At 39.6% G+C, this 24,040-nt stretch overlaps 1 protein-coding gene across 7 annotated transcripts in view; it reads right to left on the bottom strand.

Annotated features, from left to right (window-relative positions):
- The window catches only part of LOC117206270 (whirlin), a 105,681-nt gene extending 81,641 nt beyond the window's left edge, over nucleotides 1–24,040 (bottom strand). For 2 of the 7 annotated variants that reach the window (XM_033445444.1, XM_033445447.1), the window contains exon 1: nucleotides 23,283–24,038. The gene's annotated coding sequence lies outside the window, so the exon portion shown is untranslated. Of the gene's footprint in view, nucleotides 1–23,282 lie in introns of all 7 variants that reach the window. The other 5 variants (XM_033445448.1, XM_033445449.1, XM_033445441.1 and 2 more) reach the window with 4 other exon arrangements.

Genomic DNA, 24,040 nt, shown 5'->3' with positions numbered 1-24,040 from the left:
CCGCAACATTGTTCAGCCGGCGGTGTTACAATTCCAACAGCTCACACAACCCACACCTGTGTCCTACCTAACAGGCCACAGCCACCCGATCGCTCCACCCCCTTCACATACCGGCCACCATAATACCCAGGAAACCGAGCAATTTCCCAAATAAGCTCGTCGACGCTCGGTTATTCATGCCGAGACAGCAATCAAACCAGTTTCTACCCTCGTCAGCGAGTCAAGCTTGACCCAACCTTGACACTGAGCTGAAGGGGTAGCTTGTTTGCCGGCGGGGGTTGGCCGCGGTGCAAGTTACCTCTGGACGTTCCTAGGGGTTGTAAGCGGAGGGATAGAGAGGGCTGAGAGTACGGAAGGTATCTGTGAAACGGTGGAAGAAGGCTGAGGAGGGGAGAAACGAAGGAGGGAGCGACAAAACGATGAAACAGCCAGGTGGAGGAAATGGTAGCGCGGGAAGGGTTAGAGAAGAAGAGAGAAGACACTGTGAAAACGCGACAGAGAAGAAGACTACGTAGGATACAGTATGTTGAAAGGAGAAAGAGTAGACGATACAGGAAAAACGAAGAAGAGTAGATTAAGAGCGAAAGAGAGAAAGATAAAGTCATAGTGGGCGATGGAGTGGGTGACAGTAGCGGGGGCTGAGGAAAACGAAAGGAGGGATACCATGTACCCCGTGGTGCGAGGGTGGGGCGATCAATACTGCAGGAACACCCCCTGAAGCCGGCTTCATTCAGCAGCTCTCTTTCCACCGATTCTCGTGACTTCGAGCCGCTCTAACGTCGCTACTATAGCCGACTATACTGCTGCTCTAAGAGCGCAAGGGGCAAACGGCACGATTGTTTCGAGATAATCGCTCCTTTTCCATTTAATCGCGTTAAAAGGATGAAAGAAATTCGCGGGAAAACGACACGCTTTGATTTTTATCGATTTCCGTACCACTTGAGAATTTTTGCCATTCATCATTCTCCTGTTTAGACTTTTTAAGCTAAGCTTTGATGAAGATTAATAGCAAATATTGTGTATGAAGAATATTTTTAAGTTTTTTCTTCGTTCTTTCCTGGTTTGTTTTTCCTCCTTTTTTCTTTTTTTTTTTTTGTTAAGCTGATTATAGGTTACGCTACCAGTGAATGAATGGATCTTGTATCGATCGGTCGAAGCACTTGTTTTCGTATGATGTTTAGAGTGGCACTAGGCCTGGCTCATTTTTCAAAGCCGTCTTCAATCAATCACGTCAGGAACAAATTGAATCATCCAATGAAGGAAACGATTTGTCACTTGGATACACATAGAACGAGAACAGGAAAGGGAGACTGATTGCCAAGAATTAAACTCATATTTTATTTACGAATCGACAAACGAAGCAAGTGGCTCGTAACAAAAGCGACCGTTGTCGAATTTTTTGGCTTTTTAAGTAATGCACTGTAGTAGTAGTAATGTATTGTAGTAATCAGGACTCAGACATAGCACGATGAAATGGATACTACGAAATGTAATTTATATCTTGACTTATCATCGAACAAAAAATATTTTTGATTAAGTACAGTGGTTCGTAACAGTATATGAACGTTTATCATAAAAAGCTTCTATGCAACTGATAATAATCTTTGATATCGATCTCCATGTGAAGCAATTGAAAGCTAAAAGAATTACGATATATAGTAATGGTATAAAGGAAACTCAATTTCGTATGGAGTAATCCGTGCTCCTTTGAACGCTTAATAGAATGATTAAAATGAGAAAATGGAGCAGAAAACGATCGAATACCACGAGTGAAATTCTCTGATGAATATTTTTCTATCAGGCGCGCTAATGAGAGCGTGTCGTTTTCAACGATCCACGGAAGAAAGTGAAATCTTTTGAGGCGAGCACGATGCAAATTATCTTAGAGGATTACGCGGCACGCCACGAATCGCGTCTAGTATTATGAAACCCAGTCGGCGAGAAGGATCGGCTCGCGTCGACGACGATCGGGACGAAGCATCGTTGAATTTTCGCGCATCAATTAACGATTACCCTGCCGGCATGGTGATTCTATCGAACGTTTTAAATATAATTCTTCGTTCACAGCCGCGCGACACAACCAGGGCCTTTACGGTCATCCTTTCGCAACAAATACGTCATCATCGATCATGGGCCTCTTTATTAACGAGCCTCGTTGATGAATGAATTCCTTGCAATATTTCTTTCGTCGTTGCTCGATAAATAATTTTAACCATCTGTGTTTTATTGGCGCTATTAAAGCGATATTGTTAATGTACAAGTTACTTCTTCTACAGTTTCCGACGATAAAATATGGAAAACACAAGAAGCCTGGTGTATACATAAACTTACAAATATTCGTAACTTTGTTTCTTTCGAAGAAATTTCCTGACTTGTTTGCATTGAAAGTTCTGAAATTGTCGGTCGAATGTATCGCGATGCCGTAAAATGTATATTATGTGGAGTTCTCGCGAAGGGTGGCTGACTAGGACGCGTGTATTCTACTGCATCGCTACGCGTTGGTCTTTTCTTCATTTCTGTTGACGTATTGCTGCAATTGCTACGTTATTATACTATTATTAGACACTTATACGTTTACAGAAAATTTAAAGCTGCAAAACCTCCTTTGGCAGAATCATACTGATATGTTACTTTCAATTCTTCTTATATATCTATCTTACACGTACAATCCCATTGTTTTCCATAAAAGTCAGAAATACTGAGAATACCGAACAGGTAAAATTCCTTCGCGATTTTTAAACGATATTGCAGCAACCATTCCTAGCTTCGTTTTTATAACCCTCCAGAAATAAGAACATCGTAAAAACTTTATATCAACCTATCTAAACCTGACTCGTCTACGATCATTTTGCAGCTGCGTCCATTAGACCCAGGACCACTCTGAACTCATTGCCAGAAGTAATCAGACGTAGCGTGATCCAGCAAATTCTCCAAAATCGATTTATAATTAAACACAGTCTTCCCTGTTCGAAACGGGCTGCGGCATGACGAAATAATAAAAAGCAGGACGCATCCAATTGGTTAAATTAGGATAACACTAGGTGCGATAAAAGTCAGGCCGTTTTAAGAAAAACGTATCCTTCTTCCCAGGGGAAACAAACAATCGTCGAGAACATGTAGCATTCCTTAAAAGGAAAAGGTAGAAAAAGTACAAGGTGTTTGATAAAGCTAGGTGTTTGATAAATATTTATAAGATGTTATTCTAGACATTAAAATAACGAAGGAAGTTTCTGTGACAACAAAATGTCGTTTGAGGCCTATTTTTCGTGTTACGAACCAGCTCACTTTCTTTGTAACTTGCTCATTCTTCATACATCTCATGCCGAGACAGATTACGGAGATTACAGATACGAGAACGAAATTACGGAAAAAACGCGATAAGTCACAGTTTCTTGTCTTTTACAAAGAAAGTCATTCGAAAATTTTCAAATTGTCTTCTCTTCTAATCAATTTTCACTTACTCTTTGCCCTCCTGATACTCGTTTTTCATCTAGAGATCAACATACGCTTCTGCTAACTATCTAATATTAAGTTTTTTTTTTAATTATTGATTATTCTGTTAGTTTCATGCCTGCTCGTTTTATTTTTCATTAAAAAATTTACCATCCATTTTAACTTTCATATATTCACATAAACTTCTTCATTGTTTTAACGACAAATCTAGCATCACGATTCACAAGCATCAGCAATTTTTCTAACGTCCTATACACAACAACGAAGCCACAAAGAAAGAAGCGTATGAGCGAGCGAGAAGAAAAAAGAAAAAGGGTCAGGCGAAAGGGCACGCAGTAAAGCGCGCAAAGAGGGTCGTAAAGCGTTGGTTAGCATCCGGTCGATGGTCAAGCATCCCTCTAGTGCGATGTACGCGAGTTTTCCTTGGCTACTGGCAATAGGACACGCGGCCCTTCGAGAACGAAGAACAACACAGTCGCTGCGGCGACTGCAGTGGTGATATTTCACCGGGCGAGTCCGCGGAAAGGGGCATGCCTGACCTCTTGGTGTACTCAGGTGCGCCAACGTATACGACATGCACGGTCTGTGCACCGTAGGTGGAAACGACACGGCTCAGGTGTCCCGTGAGCACCCGCGCGCCCACGCCGGAGACGAATAAAGCTGCCGTTTGTAAATATTGAACGAGACCTAACTACACCGAAGCCGATGTTGGGCTCTACCTGCTTCGCAGGATTAAAATGGATGCTGCGGCTGCTACGGAGATGCGCTTCTGCAAAGAAACACTTTGTATGCTGATTATGGGCAGAGTATGAACGTATAAGGGATGTGCTGGCGATGGTGACAGGAATGGAAGACAAATTAGGGATACATAGTGGGATTAATAAATCGCGGGTGTCTATGGAAATTCAGACTTTTGTGGAGGCAGTTGAGCAAGCAATACAATTGTAAGCGAGGATCCAGGTGTTGAATTTAGTTCAAAGTTTAGTTGTTAAGAAATTGCATGAAAGGAAAACAACGTTATATGTGCAGTGAGTGTTAAGAAGCGGTATAAGAAAATTGGTAGAAGTTTTATATTTGATGTCATGAATTAGCTATTGGGATATTCGCGGAATTTCTGTATAGGTGGCACTTAAAGAAAATTTATATAAATGTTCCGACACGTAAACGTTAGCTTGTAGAATTCAGGGCAATAAAGTCAAAGAAAGATTAAGAAATGTCACGGGTAATATCTCAAGAGAGAGTGTAAAAAATAAATCAATTCGCCATTACGAAAATTTGTACACCAAAGAAATTTCTCCTTCAAAGACCACCTAATTGCCAAGTGTTAATCACACAAGAGAGGATAAACAAGTGAATAAATCGTTTCTCTAAACTCTCCCCAAGCTCAAAGCTGATTTCAAATGTCAAGCGCAGCGATTACCCGAAGCAAGGTTTCGTTTGATGGCGAACAACACACGGTGGATAATAAATTCGTCGATTGATCAAGCACGGTCCGTCGAATTCCCAAATTAAACACCTCCGTCGAGCTGAAAAGAATTGCTGGTGGCGTGTTTCCGGTGCATCTCGCGAGCACGTGCACCGAGGCCGCACCGAGGGACCCTCAGTTCCGTTTTATCGATGCAAGCTGCCCCCGCCACCACATCGAGACGCACTTCCCGTTTCACGTGCCGTTTCACTCGGAACCGATGCATCTAGGCCGACTTCGCCTCCGGCCAGTGCACGCTCGTCCTACCACGCTTCCGGTGCCACTGTCTGAAGACGCTGACTCGATCAGGCGCGCTCTTCTATCGCGGATTATGTTAAAACTTCCCCTTACAGCATTTTCCATGCACATAACGTTTGAGAACGACTGTTAGATCGAGAAAAGATCATGATTTTCATCATCATCCATGACCTAATTTTGTGTCTTTTTTAAACAGTTTAAATCCTTAAAGATCCTTGTATGAGAATAATGCTACGTGGTAAAATAAATATAGTAACTTTAAGCGATACTAGTCTGTACAGCGATCCATAACATTTGTACGATTAAACAGACATTTTCACATACCGTGCGACGTTTAAAAACGATGGGAAACGTTTTCGCAGATCGAAACGTGCACAGCTTTGTCCAACATAAATCCCACGTACCCAGCGGTGCACTTTCAACTCGAACGTGCTGTAACTTCGTACGCGTCCCGCGTTACAATGCGTCGTTTTCCTTCTCTCGATGGAATTTCAAATTTCATGGATAAGGGGAGCCACGTGACCAAGAAATTTCCAAGGGAAATATTTCCCTTAGAGCGGGATGTGGAATCTTTGGGGAAATCGGCGAAGAATCGTATAAAGGATTTAATTTTTAGAATACTAAGAGCCGAGTGATTGAGCAATATCGTTCTTCATTGAATTTCGAATATAATAATAATAAATTTTTATTATAATTTTGAAATTAATAATATTACCGCCAACCATCAATAAACACAAAGGAGACATACATCGACAGCTTATTAGAAGTTTATGTTAAAAGTTGAAAGAACAAGTTGAGCATTTCTTGGGAAGCATACTTCCCAACGTCATAACGTGTTCGATTGATTTAGGTCTCTGTAACATCATGTTATCGCAATGTTCGATGCTAATTAACGTGACAAGCCAACGGAACTGAACGGGTGAAACCTCGGTATTGGTAATGTGATTGAAAGCTCCATTTTCACGGCTCACCTGCCGTGTCTCTGTCAAAGCATGCGATCGCACGCCCTCCTCCGCGCCGCGATTCCTACGGACAGTGTGCACATTGCTCGACTCGTGCAGCCATTCCACACGGCTCACTATAAATACACCGAGGGACGTTCTATCGAACCTGATCGCTGCCACGACTCCACGAACACGGAATGAACCTTCTTATTTTCCACGATATCTTATCGTTTACTCGAAATTCATTTCTTATAAGTGATAATTGATATGAATTCTTATAAATAACGAATAGTAAAAAGAATAACTATGATTTATCTTTGATAAGAAATCGACGAGAACGATGAAACGAAACTTATATTATTATCGTTTCTTGGTTATTAGCAACAATTGTAGAAATTGTATTAATTATTGCGACTGAAGAAGATGATAATATCTGCAGACTTAATTTAAATAGCTCGTTATGACGTTTTCGCTATATATTTTCCCTGTGAATCTACAAAGACATTTTTATGCATACTAAGCACCTTCATTTCAAACCACTTAATACGTACAACGTTTATCATTTCAATCTTTCAATCCTTCTCTCATGACAGTTTTACACGTTCCAGTAAAATAAGTAAAATATTATAAAAAGTAAATCTACATATGAGAAGCAATTAAAACAGCGCGTGACGTAACAGTGAACCGAGTACGAGAATAAAATTCAATGCAGATTCTTTTCAATTCTATTGTTTCTCATATGTTCCTTTCCCTAGAAGGTAACAAAGATATGAAAAAGATTGATCGGAGATTACGAGGGAAATTAATTCCGCGGGGGACAAGGAATCAGCGGCGCGTTCGAAATTCTCGAGACGATAATGACGGAAACGCGGATCACACTACCGCTAATGGTGAATTATTACGATTTAACGCAGCAATTAATTAATAAAAGTAGACGTTTCCCGTGAACGTTTTAAAAAGGAAACCGACTTCGCGATAACATCGAAGAAATATTGCGCAACGCGGCACCGCGATTACGTTACCAGCCTCGTTACACAAATCGCGCTGTCGTTAGAACCGACGAGCACAATTCGCCAATTTAACACTTAACCAAGATTAATCTTTCGCCACTGGCTAACTACCTCGGCGGAACGGCTAACAACCTTCAACCATCTTAATTACCACAAGGCTCTAAACCGTCGATTATAGCAAGCCACTAGAAAATGATAAATCAGCAGATACGTCCATGATATTTTGTGGCTGGTCCAATTTTTCAAATCGAAATCGTTAACCGGTATAACGAAGCGGAAAATCATAATGGACGTCGAAGTCGCATCGATTAGCTTATCGTGACGTTTCCAGACGAGCGCTCGTGGAGCGACAATTGAATCTATGAAAAAAATTAAGCGCGTTGGCGACGAAATGAGTAAGATGCGGGCTATGATAGAAAATGTTAGATCGTTCACATTTTTCACGGATTGAATCCTGTGAGTGTGTCAATATGCTCCTGAAACTTTATTTTATGTAGGATTATCTTTCCCTGTGTGTGATTGCTTGTTATAACAAGAGGAAAAGAGAGAATTTTTCTCGGCTGATTAATCTGTAAGCCGTTTAACTGCTAATTATAAACGTTCCCAGTTATTGACTGATTTTATTTCCAACGTAAAACGATCAGAATAAGAGACAAAATTACATAATCAGCTGATATATGGAAAAACGTTTCGACGTTCGTGAGTTTCCCGTGCGATGTTTCGCGTTAAGAGGCAGTTCCGCGTTACGGTGATGGTCGTTTGGAATTAATATCTCCGTGGTAATTCGCAAAAAATTCTAAAATAAACCGAGAGAAACTCCACGGAAGGGAAACGGAGAACGTTCAGGGTGGTTAAAGCGGGAGGATATTCGAGTTGAAAATTCAACGCGGTACTTTCCCTGGGCTTTTTCCTTATTTTTCTACTTTATTCTTTTCGTTCCATTTCCTTCGTTCTCCTCCCTTCTTTTTACTGCCCTGCTATTTTTTTTCTATTTTCTTCTTTTCATATTTTGTGCAGCTTGTCTGGATTCGTGCGCAGTCACATTAAGAAGCCACGTTTACGTGACTACAACAGGGTTGCCACTGCATTGCGTGGCGATACTCGTGTCGCACTCGCGAATGTTGCATATGCGGAAAGCTGCACACGCCACGTGCGCCGAATGCGCAACGGGGAAAAATGAGCCCTCGAGCTCGCGAGAATAAACGCGTCGACGCGTGCAATGCGGAGAACGCGCCGCCGCGCCGGACTAGCCTCAGCAGTCTCGAGTACCGCCAGAAGTGTTTCCTCTAATCGTGGAATTTTAATGTACCAGAGTGGAAATTTATGGTAACAGACGTCGTTCACGATGGCCGAGTGGTTTCGAAGCAAACGATTATCCTGCTTCTCGAAATAGCTTTACTCGTCATTCGTATTCGTTCTGTTTGTGTAGACAACGTGAGAGTGAATGAGAAAGAGAGAGAGAGAGAGAGAGAGAGAGAGAATAATGACGAGTAAAGTATACACGAAATAGGTACATATACTCCTATTCATAAGCATCGGCCACTTATTGATTTTAAACGTAAACTTTAGTAAAATAGGTCTGTAGTAAAATTTTGTAAACTTACTATTAGCATAATCTAGTTTCCCTTGCTGCAATATTTATTTCTGGCTATTCTAAGTATATTAGATATCCCGTGACTTATCTAGTTAATTATAAAACTATAATATAATTGCCTCATATCGTTCGCTAATAAATTATAAATAAGTGTCCAAACCTTATAATATCGCATTGGTGAACTGTGTTATAAAGAAGCAAACCTGTTTCGACTTTTCATTGACCACGACTACGTAAAAATCGTACCATCGAGAACACGCATCGCGATAACAAAAAGATAATGTGTGACGATGCAAGTATTCAGTCGCATTGTCCGGGGTCAGCCGATCTTTTAACGAAATAGAAAGATCGAATCCATTTTCTCGTGATGGTTAGCGTGACGGCTTCGCGTGTGGTCAGGAGGTTAGCATGTGCGCGGATCAATGGGACAGTTCCGAACTGTCCTGGTAGCATTTACCCACTGGCATTTCATCGTGAAAACTGAACTTCTTTCTATCACCAACTAAAGCATAAAGCGACTGAAAGCTAAAAGAAAAGAAAAGGGAGGAAAAGAAGAAACAAAGCGAATGATGGGACAAAAATGTTAGAGAGGAACTAGAACGCGTGATCTCTAGGGATCGAGAGAGCATACGATGGGCCAGTTGACGCAAGATTGAACAACGATAGTTATCTAAAAGGAAATTATCCGACATTATCTTAAATTACTGTAAACGACATTTCGAAAAGTGCCCTGACAACCCTTCACCTCTATTTTTCCCCTTTTTTCTCTTGTTGCACGCAGGTTCACACACGAGTCCTTTTCCAAGTAAACAATTCGAGACCGTGGGGGCAGCCTGTTGCATGAACCTTGATGCCAGATAGGGTTAATTTTGCGCTCCAGCTTTGCCCTCTTTTCGATTATCTCTCCCTATTCTCGCTGTGTGATTTTCCTCTCTCTCTCTCTCTCTCTCTCTCTCTCTCTCTCTCTCTCTCCGCTTTTTTTTATCCTACTTTCTCTCGGCCAGTTTCGCTCCAAACTGTGCTTTTTAAGCATTCGCGTGTATTTTGTTTTTCATCCTGAGTGTGCTTTTTTTTATCCGACGCTCTAGATTTCACGGAGAAGTTTAGACGAATCTCCATGGATGCTTTAAAAAACGTGATGTCGGTATAGAAACATGCAAATGGCCAAGTTCGGTATCGAATCTGGGTTAGGGTTACAATAGGACGTTGCCGAGTTTCATCGAAATTAACGCGCGTCTGTTAACGCGCCGTTTCTCTTCATCCAATTCCCCTAATGTGTATTAGAATCATTCTGACACGACAATGAGATGTACCTATTGTTACCATAGGATTTCTATTTGAAATAATAAAACATTGCGGAGAGTTATTCGATCGTTGTTTTTAAAAATTCGTTGCATCTATTGATCAAGCTGGCGTCTTATCTCTGTATATTGCATGGTCTCGTGAATTTTTGATACATTGGTAATAATTTAACCATCAGCGATGTCATTGGTCTGTAAACACCAAAGAAACGATTGGGCTAAATTATTTAATTTTAGAGCCTTTGTTTTAACGTGTAAATTATAGAACATATATAAAAATTAAAATTATCCATAAGCTAACAAATTCTTTCATATTATGCAAACAAATTGCCACACTGATATATAAAGTTGATGTTTTTTATCATTCTAGGCTTTCAAAAAACCTAGAAAGACTTCTAAACGCTTACCAGCGTCATCTGGATATATTATACAATTATTCGTTAAGCCAAACGTTACAAATATTTTTTTTAATAAAAATGAAAATCCTTCTCAGGAAAGAAATTCATGGATAAAATTTCGCGTGCTAACGAAGGGTTAAATATCCTACAACAACGTTAATTTATGTTCAAGCTACATTCAGATATAATTCAACGATATCATTTGAAGGCTAATAGCGCTTTATTAGTGAGGATAATGTGATGTAAATCGAATGGATATATTATACAAATATTAAATTATTGTATTTTAGCAAGTATGACGCGATGTAATGAATATTGATGTTTCGAGATTACAAAACAAATATTGTATTTTCGATCTCTGATACGTAATATGTAATTTCTGCTTAATAAGGTTTATCTGAAAATGGAAGAAACAAAAAGGAAGACTTGAAAATTTTAATAAACAATTAAACAACAACCAAAATTTGCAGAAGGAAGTATTTAAGTTATAAAAGATCTGTAAATTAAAAGAATATAAAAAAAACTATTAAAAGGCAGAAAACAAAAAAAGAGGACTTAAAAATTCTAATAAATGATGAAGAATAAAAATCTGAGAGGTCTTCGGACTGCGCGTAGGGAAATTAACAGAAGAGAAGAATAATGAAAATATCATTGAAACTTTTGTTCCATTCGTTTATAATTATTATATATTTGAAAAACTGGTGCATTATATTATTAAAAAATTTAAATCGAGCTTGTTTATAGCTTCGTATACATCATTTAGTCGGCCAGTTTGGTTGTATAGTCGAACATTTATGAAATTAAAAACGCGATTAGACCGCGGTAGATGTTATCCTTCCACGCGACAGAAGAAAAAAAGACCAGAGGCAAGGAAAGGGAATCCCTGCATAAGCCGCAACACGACTTACCAAGGTAATTACCATTAGAACCTCGAGTGTATCGACTTTGTGACCGATTACGCGTAACTCACGAGCTCGAGAACACCATGCAGCGATAAACTCGTAACGTAACGAGCAGGGGTTGGCTTGGAGCGTAAAAAACCAACCTCCTTTAATCACAAGCTGGTTTTGCCTCTAATAAAAGTACGCGAGCCGAAAGGAGCAATGTAAAAATATGCATCGCACCTTACTACTTTGAACCTGGCTTTCCTTCAGTTGGCGATTTCTCAGGGTAGTCCGAGATTGACATATTTAGCTCAAATATCAATCTTTATCGATAATCAATAATTAATTGTATTATTATATCTTTTTTTGACGATTTTTAATTTGAAGAAATTGGGAAAAAAGAGAATTTGAGAAAATAATATTTCCTTTATTGTGTGATTTATTTTTGATATTAAACATTTTATGTGTTAATATTGATTCAATTCAGTATGGTGCTTAAAGATTACTGTCTTTGACTAATTACAAATCGGTAAAGTCATCTCTTTTCCGATTATACTACCATTTACATCTCGCTCTATACAAAATTTCTATACAGAAATGTTCAGAAATGTTCACAGAACATGTCCATAGATCAATAGCTAAAGACAGAGTTGAAATTAAACTTTGTTACGAATGAAATCTACTCTTATTGAATCATAACACATAATTCGTACGAGTGTGGCAAGGTATTATAGTGTAGGTGGTAAACCGAGATTTATGTTAAGAGATCGCGGATAAATATTCAGATTGTTTCCCAGATCAACGATGGACACACCGGTTGCTCGCAAAAGTGTCTGGTACAGCGGACGAAAGCGAATCTGCTGGAAAAAGGCATTGAAACGAGGCTTGTACCTTTTCTATGCAAACACGTTTCATTATACGAGAACTGATCGGTCTATCGACACCGAATGCAAGGAAAAAATAATACTAATAGCTACAAGAGGGAACAAAAGAGACGCAGTTTGTAAAGAGGGTCACGTTCAGGGAAACAGAGGGAATGAACATAGCGTGAAAACTATACGAGAGGAACAATACTTTCGTCGTAGCTGGTCCGCTAACTCGATGTATCAGTTTGCTATTCACACGTGAAACGTGTGAGATAAAATTGTATCAATGGTTTTTCATGTTGCGACTGAAAGTGTAACGAACAGTAACGAATGACCGAGCGTGTGGGTCTTTGCGAGCGTGTCCAATATTTCGCGGGTGAACGCACCCTTATTGGATGACTCGAAAGAGGAAATTGTGGCTTGCGTTGGATGTTTATCATGCATGCGATATATATCACCTGAACGATTATGTACGTATTAATATGCGTGATTTAGGAACGGAAATTAAGTAAAAATTGGCAATGATATTTTCGACACGTTGTCCACTAGTGCCATGCGTATATAAACGTTATAGTAAATACTTTAAAACGAATTTAGATTTAATTTTCAGATACGAAATAAATTAATATTCCTAAGCTACGTGCTAAATTTACAAAAAATTGTATCGAATATATTGTACAAGAATAAAAGAAACAAAACATGAAATATATCAGACATTTTACCATTGCCCATTAAAGCAACGAATGCGTTGAAAAGGATAACTCTTATCTCGATATCTTGTCCGTTTAAGACGTAATCTCCATCGTGAAATAATTCTTTCCATTGCCGCTAAAAACAGATCGAGCTCAATCAAATACCATGTTTTTCGCTTGAAAGCTAGCCCTCGGAATAAATCGCCCCTAATCATTTCACGAACACTATTATCTCATGCATCTTTGAATAATTTCACGGGCTAATCATTGCGTTAAATCCCTATGATCATTCCTTGGATCGAATCATCGTCAGAAGTTGATCTCGCAAATGGATTAATGTTGCAACCGACTGACTCACCTCGGTCCGTACAACGATTGAAGTGTATATCACTGGACAGTAAAATGCGGACGAGCATTGCTATTAGTTATTAACGTGTTCGCCCCCACTTCCCTTTTTTCCACGGAAGGCGTGCTCACGCACCACGTCACAGGCATCGATCCTCGGCCACGAGGTCGAGGGCTGGAAAGTGTTACGAGAGGAGAAAGGAGAGAGAGGCGGCCCAGTCTTCCGCCAGCCAGAGGAAACGAGCTGATTCAACGCCAGAGGCTCGGGCTACTCGCGTCGCTTATTAGCCACCAAAGGCTCCTGGTTCTTAGAAAAATTCTACCCTTCGTGCATGTCCAACGTGGGGATGGTGAAAGGTTACGAGGCCACGGAAATGGAGAACCGAACGTGGAAACTGTTCCCGCCTACTCTAGTAAATACAGCGATTTTTATTAATAGCGTTCGGACACTACTGTGTTCCACAGATTATTGCTTCATGCACTATGGTTTAGGACTATGAATTTAATTCATCGTACAATCGAGGCCAGGGAGATTCTATAGTTCAAAATAAGATGATAAAAATCTAAGAATAAGAAAATTACGTTGGACACTTTATATTCGAGAAAATCGAATTTACAAACTTTCCAAATATACAGAAATTTGTCTAATGGCAATTTGACACGAGTATAATCAATAGATAAGTTGGAAACATACAGTGAATATTCTTCGTTCAGGGCCTCGTTTTGGGGAAAATCGAATTTAGGAATTTTTCAAACGAATTCTTGATTAACCACGTTCAAATTCTATCCTCGAAATACGTACGGAAAATGATTTCGGCGCCAAAGTGTGGTTAGATTAATCGATATGACCGCTTGAAGCTTCGTTTAACAACCTTGCTGTATCATTTCCAGCAACCATACTGGTGCAGGATGATTAGAAAACGAAAAAAAAGGAGAAAGACAAAAAGAGAGAGAATTCTACTAATGTCAGAGACGAAGGTGGGATCTCTGTATCGGGAACAATCGAGTGAACGTTGAGGAAGATTAGGAACTGGACGGGGAACGGAAACATTGGAACGTTGGAAAATGCAAGAGGATGTAGTCCCTATTGTCGAAGGAGAGTTTGAAAGGGGCTCGCGGAAGTGAAAATTAAAATGAATGTCACAGAGAACTAGGGTCTTGTTCTTGTTCGGTGGAGTGGGGAAAAAGTACCAGGTTTTAGAGGGCTGGTTCCTTTTGTGGCGATGAAATTTTTTTCAAGGATGAGTACTTGAGAAATAATATATTTTTTTTTTTACTCTATTATGAAAAATGTCAAAGGTGTAGAACATTCAGAGAGTAAGACATTCATAGAAAATGGAGCAAATGTTATATGTTACGAAAACGTCATAATGACAACATCTATAGTTATCATTAAATGATTATTGCGCTGATATAATATTGCTTTGCACATAAAATAAATAATTGTACTTTCCCTTTCTATTACTTTTTGAAGAACTACATTTCTTATTGTGTTAATGAAAATGATGGATTTCAGTTTCTTTTTACAATTAGCAAAAACATGTGGAAGTTTTTGACAAATTTAAACGAAGACACTTTTATTGAAATGGAAACAAGATTTTTATCATCCTCTAATTATAAATATTCATGTACACTGCATTTATATACACGCGAGGAGCTGGTTATTCTAGTATTAAATATACATAAATGGCAAGCAAAAGTTCATCTTCTTATAAGTTAGCAACTGAGAAGCCCGTAATAAATTTACACGAACGTTCTTTGAAGACTTTACAAGCGTCTGGCGAGAGATTTAACCGATTACGGGTTCTAATCAAACAGGCGACGTCGCCGGTTTCCAATTAAGAAAAGAAAACAGACTCGATTTGCCTCGATTGCAAATCTTTCGTTGGAAAGCGAAGAACCGAGTCTACGAAGCTAGCAATTAGTCCACTTCACAGCGAATCGACGTTGAAAGTCTCGGTCATCGCCTGATGCCACCGTCTTTTAACTATTTCGAGTCGTCGAGGAAAAAACTAATGGCATCGAGTAAAGTAATCGGCCCGACAAATAATTATCCTTTTTCTCTCCCTAATTTTCCAAAGGACATCGTCCAAATTTTTCTCGATAATTTAAACCAGAAACTGTTTTCTTGAGATGTATCCTCCCTTGTTGAAATTTGGTCCTGGTACTGTTTCCTATAATTTTCAAACTGAAGAATAATCAGATGGCGACAGGGAGGGAGCACAGCAAGGAAGCAAAAGCCAAAGAAGGATAAGCGTTAGATATAAGTAAAGGAATTATAAGAGATGTAATCCGGAAGTCGTCCAAAGCCGAAAGGCACGGACTAAGAATAAATAAATAAAATAAATAATAATAATCAGATGGTAGCCTGAATAATATTCGCTGTGGGAGAAAGGAGAAATAGAATTTATCTTAACTAGCGAACTAGAAACCCGTGTACCGTGACACCGATCGACCATCCTTCACACGCTGAACGCCACGTCATCCAAAAAATCAGTGACACCCAGTTTCGATACTTGGTGACCCAAAAATGACACCTTAAATCCGTGTGAAATTGAAATTGCTCGATCTTTATTTCAATAACAATCCGTGTACTCGATATCGTTTTGCGAAGAACGAATTGGAAACACGAGAAATGTGTGAATTGTCCAATTTTATATCGAAACTTACACGATATAAAACATCGTAACTAAGTACTACGAAGAAAAAAATGGTGTCGGTGATAAAATATTTAAAAGAAAACTGCAGTAAAGTGACTATATAAAGAATTTACATGAATCGGTGCGTAACTTTTAAATCGCGTAATTCTAAGTGGTTTGTGCAGAAATGTCGGCATGGATCGAACAAGAATTATTAGACCTTAACGGGGACCAGACGTAACACTTTGATTGTCACTTGTTTCAGCCCTTGCAATACTTTTTTAACAGACAAAAATTCAGTAAGCTAGAGGCTTACCGAAAACTTGTTACTTTCTGTTATTTCTAATTCCTATACAAGTTTTATACTTCAATCGTCGATGGCTCTGGTATTAATCCTTGAAACTCGAAACTATCCTTTGCGAGTATCGCAGTAATGTAATGAATTCATTTACGAAATAAAACAAAAACACAGAGTAATGTGGACAAATAATTCGTTGGAGGAATATCTTCGCTGGCATTGGATCATCCGACAAATTAATGGGGAACACGATCGAACACGTTGAGAAAACGTGTTCGAATTAGTACGGGGGCACAAGTTCGTTAACTACACGTGTGTAGGATTCGAGAAGAAAAGAACAGAGCACGCTGGAAGCACCCTCGTCCTCGGCGAAAGAAAAACAGAACGATTCAGCGTCGGTAGGCTGCTTGCCTACGGTGACACCAATTAAGCCCTGAAATATCGTGAACACGCGGTTACACGAGCATGCAAACACCTCTAACCTAATTTACTTCGGGAGAAAGATTTCGTAAGCGATAACGTTTCAAATCGAGGAGCCTCTTGATTTGAATATACACATCACCGGTCGCGTATAGTTGGCGTATATGTTCGTGTCAAATTTTTAACACCGACAACTTTATAAAATTCCACTTCATTATTCGATCTTTAATTGTATAATTAATTTATCCATCTATACCAATCTATAGTAATCAATATCTATCGATGGAAATTACGTTTTTCACGACTATCAATGAAAAATTCTACAAGTTAATCTAATTGTGCGATACTGTTGAAGAAAGTTGCTCAACCTTCTTCGAAATTATCGATATAAAACGAGCCGTTAAAAGCTAACATCACGATTAATTAGTCCTGAAAAAAAACAAACCAACTTCCACGAATTAAGTGAACGCAAAGCTCAAAGGAGCTTCAAGAGTCTGAAAAGGTGCCCCGAAGAAGAACGAATCCTTGATCCAAGCAACTTGTTCGAATTAACTCGCGCCGTTTGAGAAAGGATGGAGAAAGAAAAAAAGATAGCAGCAACCTTGTACGAGTTAACATTGGAACTTTCTTCGAATAAGCGTAGAGAATCGGAAGATCCCTTTAACCCTGCGCAATCGAAGTTTTCTTTGTTTACGAGACTAAAAATTAGAATTAATCGCAATTTCTCATTTTCAAGTTACATGACGTTGTGAAAAGATTAACGCAATTTTGAAGCGCAAAAAGTTCCAATCGCAGCTTCAAAATTAATACGCACTCTGGCCATTCGTTTCGCCCTTTTTTCTCAACGTGATCGATTGCACGAAACGGAGATAAATCGGCGAAACGTCGAACGCTAAGTGCTTTCGACAAGCACGTTCGATTAATCGATTCTTCTACGCGTACTTTTTAAAATGCAAAGCTTTCCCTCGCATTGTGCAACGTCGCTACAACGTTCCAGGGTTTTCGGCAAGAATTTTTATCAAATTGAATAGCCTTGATTCGCCGGGAAGAGAAAAGTTTCAAACGAAACGATCCTCGAACGTGATCGTAATGGAAGAATGAGAAAATCGACTTTGTTCGTCGAGGAGTTATGACAACGTATTACGATCGATTTGAAAAAGACTGAATTGGTAACGAAGAATGAACTCCAATATAACTCGATTCTACGAACAGCAAAAGCATGAAAATACTACTGCTTCGCGTCGAGAATATGTAGATTAGCTGTGTTGGCATATTTTCTATGTTTCACTAGATACGTTTGAACATGCTTTTTTTTCTTAAGAGATTAATAATTTTTATTGTATAAAATGTATCACCATATTGATTTATTCGTTAAGAGAAATACCGATAAATATTTTTTAATTTCATGTTTCCTTAATCTTAAGAAATCCCATAACAATAGAAAAATAGAATTACGTCGAAAATGATGCACAGAACACAGAAGAGTTGAATGAAACATGATACGCTGTACATAGTTTAACTTTCATTTATCGTACTAAAAAGTTAGTCAACCATAAATTCCTCAGCGTCAGCATCGTCGCAAGCCATTTTATCATTCCCACGGTATATCATTCGGACTTCTGTCATTCAGAAAGACCAAATGAAAATCTAGATATCGTCCATGAATCACTATCACAATCTATCACCATAATCTATCGTCAGTATTATATTAGGTTTTATAATAAATTCGTTCGTAATTTCTTTAAAAAAGCATCAAAAAACATTGCTTCTGCGTAAGATCTGTTTAATGAACGATGGATGTAACGTTTTACTGTTCTTTCCTAATGAATTAAACAATTCAAAATGTTTGTTCTTTCATCGAAAAATTCCAATGTACGAATATTCCGAGAATATATACGTATTTAATTCCAAAATCAAATAGAAAGACGATTTGGATATAGAACGGATCGACAACATAGTCGAGTCATAAAATCGTTCTGTAAAAGGCGAAAAATGTAACTTCTCATATTCTTCGCCTGCGGCCTTCGTACGACGGTATCATCAAAGAACCACAAAAGCGTAGTAGACTAATCTTCCACGTAAATAATTTTACCTTTCTCATTATCTTCGAAATTGTTATTAGTACATTGCCGGCGTGAAGAATTTATGAACACGACGTTGTATATATAGATATATCGAGCTTGAGAGGTTACGCGATGTCGTAAAACGTCTGCAAAGATAACTGGTGGTGCGGTGGCTGTCATGAATACGTAATCGCGACGCGATCAACGTCCAAAGTAATTTCGAGTAATTTTTATCGGTCGGCCGCGAAAGGATCAAGGCGAACGACGAAGAGGAAGGGGAAAGAGGAAGAAGAAAATCGCGGGACGAGCATCGACGGTATTGGGAATTCTCATCGAGGGTCCAAAACGAACTCCGAAAATCCTGTTTTCCGGCTGAGAGCCTGATTTGCAATGGAAATCAGCCGTGAATCGTCCTATTTACATGTACCCCCGTCCACGAATGAATAATTCGAAATTGATCCCCGTTTGATAAATGAAGAAACTGCTTGGGAACACCCGCTGTGTACTTAAACTACGAGTTTATTGCTTTAAATAGCGTTAGGATATTAAAGAATCATCGGAATTACGGGTATCAGTTAGATTCCTAAATCGCTGGTTTCTTAGAAGATTGACATATCTCGAATCTACAAAGAAATTGATTCTAGAAATGAACTATTTATTAATGTTAAAATTATTGGCTTTTAATATATGTATGTAATAATATAGCTAAATGCGTTATATATACGATTAAGATAAAATTAGTTTGCCGAAAAGTTGATGAAAAAGTCACTGACGATTGTTAATAGTACGATGATAAGATCGTTGTAGAGGTTGTTGTAACTTGATGGCTCAAGTTGGCAGAAAATTAATTCACCGTGACAGTCGATGTTTCGCCAGAGTTGCTGCTGCTCGACGAACTTATCAATCGAGTTTCCAGCAATTAGAAGTTGCTTCGTTATGTAAGCTTTCTTCGCGGCCCTGCTTTCTCGTGCTAAATTTCCTGTTTGCCATTGTCGTCCTCGCCGTTAATACAGTTTGTAAAAAATTCCGCTTTGTGTGAAAATACCGAATTACTTGTTGTCTCTTAGAATCAGATTCTAATTAAGAAAGAATAACTAGAAGATTCGAAACGAGTTAATAAATTATTTCTAATTCGATTCCAAATTGGTTGAACTTTCCTAGTCCTTTACATTCAGCTTTATCGTCGAATCTTATGCAGTGAATTACTAGTCAAAAATAGATGAGCAACACAGTGACAGATGTTGAAAATCACTTCTCATATAAAAAGCATCTCTCTCCGCTTGGATAAAGCAAAATATAAAAGATCGACCTTTGGACGAGATTCTAAGAAAGAACGAGTGAAAGATCAGAATACTTAAAAAAAAAAAAATTCTCGTTACGTAAGGAACGTCTATTTCGAAGCTCGAAGAAAGGAAAGGGTAACTGTCTGGAATTTTCCATAAACCGCTACTTCTCTCGCCTAAGCTTTTTCGTTATTCTTTCAACATTCCATCCTACGATCCACTTCAACGGATTACCAGGAAGAAAAAGAAGAAACAGTTTTCCACTGAATCTATGTACAAAAACCTACCCCAACCCTATTGCTAGCCATCGAACAGAAAGTTCGATTAACTCGCCCATTTCCCATCAGACGCAGACGTTCGAGTAATATCTCGCAGCTGGAACTACCATCGAATCGACAGCATAGCCGATATGTCCCAGGGACAGGCGGATAATCGCGAGCAAATATACAACGGCCAAACGAAAAACCTTCATTGACAGATCTGTCAAACGAGGAGAAACTCGACAACTGGCCTTAATTAACACAACGGCGTGTGTTCGAGGTCTTCTTCAAAATCCTCGCTTTGGAAAATTCTGTCTAGGTTCATTTTGCAATGAACGGTAGCTTCGTATTTGTTGCATTGTATGATACGTATCTTTCTGTGTTAGTACTCCACAGCCGTGGAATTCCATTCGGAATCATCAAGTCACTTAGCGTTCGTAATTAGTGTAATAAGGCGGAATACTTTATGCGATATTCTATTTCTGCCAATGTGTCCCAGAGATTCTAAGGTTTGAAAAAAAGTCAACTTTCTATTGCATTATCTATTCTTTACCTCATCTTCTCAAAATTTTGTTATCTTTCAGAAAACTTTTTCCATATGTATATATATATATTTAAATTTTGATTATAAAAAGTGTACTTAAATATAACAAATATATATAATGTCAGCTCTTGTAAAATATCCACATCTCTGCAAGACTACAAAGAAATCCGTGTTATACTATTTTATAACTATGTCCTTCTCTCTAAGCAGTATGCACCGCCATATGGAAAGAGAACATCGAAACGTGCGTTGCACCTGAAGGGTCAAAATTGAAATTCGACGAGTCGTCCTGCACAAGTGTAACGCGAGGTCGTTCGAACGCGATAGATCGATCGCGCTATACCACATCGAGAGGAATGCGATACGGGATGCGAGTCCGTGGGTAGGAGACCAGAGAAACGGGGGCGTGCAAAGCGGTTGCTAGTGGAGGTGGAGGCGTTGATGGCTAATAATAAAAGCAAAGGAATGTTTGCTGTACGCGTTGGAAACGCGTCAGCAGGACAGGGGAAGAGAAGAACGATAGGAGACAGTGATAAAACCGGGACAGTGATACGGATGGAAAATTGATGGAAACAAAGGCTGACGGAGACAGTTTCCAAGATATATTCTTGTTCATAAGTTACAGAATATAAGAGAACTTTAAGTGAAATAATAATGATAACCCTGTTGTTTTCTTCGGATCTATAGAAACGAGAATGGAAACCGATAGAAACACTTCTGACGATTTAAATGAAATTATTTTATGTTTATATATCTCATATATATATTAAAACGATATTTGTTTTATTACAGCCAAATACGAAACAGAACTTACTTACAGAAAGGTTATCGAAAACCTTTCCAGCAATCTAATAGAAATAAAGATTTCCAGATACAGGACATGTCGTTTTAAAATTCCTCTTGCATATTACAAATTACACGAAGCAAACCATATAACCGCCAGACATGCCATCAACCACGGTCAAAAGCGAAACATCCCCGAAGATAAAACCAAAAACGGGGCCAAAACCGGACCTGAAGCGTGTCCGTAGAAAAGAACAAAATATAAAGGACACAGAGGCGAGTGACGAGAAGAGAGATATAAAAGTGTAAGCGGGAAACAAGTGGAAGTTATGGAGATAGTACGTGACGAACACGTAAAATGTGGAAAATCCGGTGAAAACGAGAAATGGCTGAGAACGAGAGAATATCTGCCACTTGACTTTAGAGTTTCTCGTGGCCAGACGGAAGCAGCCTAAACGAAGATAAACTGCGGCCTCAAAGAAACACGCAGGATAAGGATAGCAAAATGCGAAGATTTCGCTGGAGATAGCAATGTTACGTGTCGCAAGAACCATCAGAGTGGTTTTTTAAGGGTTGAAACTGGTCTCGTGCCGATTTTACGGAATCAGGCGTGCAGCCAAGTGGAATCTGTGCTCGATGGAACGCACGTGATCGTTACAAGTGGAATCTTTCTTTTTTCCCTAGCAAAGGAATCGCGCCGATAAACGCGGCTTCCTTCCACCCCATTTTTTCCCTTCTAGAATTACACGGGTTGGTTGCAACCGTAGTTTTTGCCGAACATTTGTAGATTTATATGTGAAACGTGAACAAAAACACCGTGACTGCATTATATATTAAATATTTTCAAAGGGGCAGTCAGCTTATCGATCTCACCCTGCAGCGTGATGCAAGTTTTTGCATAGCGTGTGCTTTCAGGCAAACGTTGCTTGCAAAATGGAATTTTTAAGCTTGCGGTTGAACTTCGACGATAATGATTAGGGCTCGTCGATTGATCAAGGTGCTTAAAACTAGTATTCTTAAAGAAGAAACGTCTTTATAAGGGATACAGGTGTACAAAAATACAGTTCGAACGTTCCAATGAATGAAAAGTTTGAAACCTGGTGCGAAGAATGGAACAGCTGATGGAAAAATTACTTGAAAATTTTCAAAGAGTAAAGAAACATTTCTACAGACTCGTACAAAACTATGTAATCTAGTAATTATGGAATCTAGCAAACTGAATATTCAATGCCGACTAACAGAAAAATCTTCAGAACCTACCAACTTACTCCGGAACGCGCATCCTTCAAGTCCAACATAATGGGAAATTACATGTACGTAATTATACAGGATCCTTCGAGAATCTCTAATTCAGGTAAACTCAACCCGTATCAAGAAAGAAATTTTCAAAACTTAACTTACTTCAAAATACTCATCCTCCGGATCAAAGATAACAGGATTATACGTATACTTATACGAGACCAATTTATGCATGAAACACTTAGAGGACTCAGACTCGAGAACCAGTATATTATTACAGACCAAAGAACCTTAAACGGAACGTATCTCAGAGTGCTTGCAGTTTCGACAAGAATCTTTACGATCCACCGACGGAAATCGAACTTCAACCACTATCCTGACATAAAGCTTCATAGAAGGGACGAAGACGTTCGAATGGGAATTTCGCGGGGACCTCTGCCATCTCGCGCCACGGCGGGGCGCGCTTCGCGAGAAGCAGCTTCCTGTCCTTGAATTTGTGGGTTCCAAGGGAACGTGCTCACGGGGTCGATTCTCGAGACTCACGTTTCTTCTCATCTCGCGTTGAATCCAGGGCCGTGCTCACGTGCGGCTGTCCGATGGTCGCACGGTCGTTGCACCGTCGGACCTCGTTGCGGCAGCAGCCTCGGGAACAACGACGTGAACCGTGACAACGACGACGAGCAGGATGGATACGAAGATGAGGTCGAGGGCGGCGACGATGACGATCGACCGCGACGATGTCGATACGGGACGAACGACGCGCGTAACGACACGGAATGGCGAGCACTCGGTGCAATCGCGAAGCACACGCGAGCGACGAGCATCGCCCCAGCTCGGCACCAAGCTCACGACTGCCTCTCGAGGGCTTAGCTGGGGGTTGCTTCGACTCCGGTTCACCGGTTCAATCGGTGGCTGGGGGTGGCCTCGGAGGGGCCAGGGGTACAATGTTAACCCGACACACCACTGCCGTCTAGAGGCTACCAAGGGAACGTAATGATTCGCCAGGGCGCAAGCTCCGCCGTTCGCCACCAGCGCAACCGACAGGGTGTCACGAACATTTCAAGCGACATGGATGTGTAAAGTGGATTCGTACCGGGAGCATTTCACATATTACAAGAGCACTTTCCGTTGCAAAATTTTCTCCTTGGCTTCGTGTAAATACGTATATGTTGGATGTTATACGACGGTAGTTTGGTTCTCTTCAAGGGGACGTCTAGGGAGAGTACGGGTGCACGTGCACTTTAGGAATTTTATACACGTGATGTAATGGCTGTTGGAAAGTTTCTGGCTGTAGTATAGTC

This window comes from Bombus bifarius, unplaced genomic scaffold, assembly GCF_011952205.1.
Source record: "Bombus bifarius isolate JDL3187 unplaced genomic scaffold, Bbif_JDL3187 scf7180000008000, whole genome shotgun sequence".
Taxonomy (NCBI): domain Eukaryota; kingdom Metazoa; phylum Arthropoda; class Insecta; order Hymenoptera; family Apidae; genus Bombus; species Bombus bifarius.
Note: the sequence above shows the minus strand (reverse complement) of the source record. Positions and strands in the feature narration are given on the sequence as shown.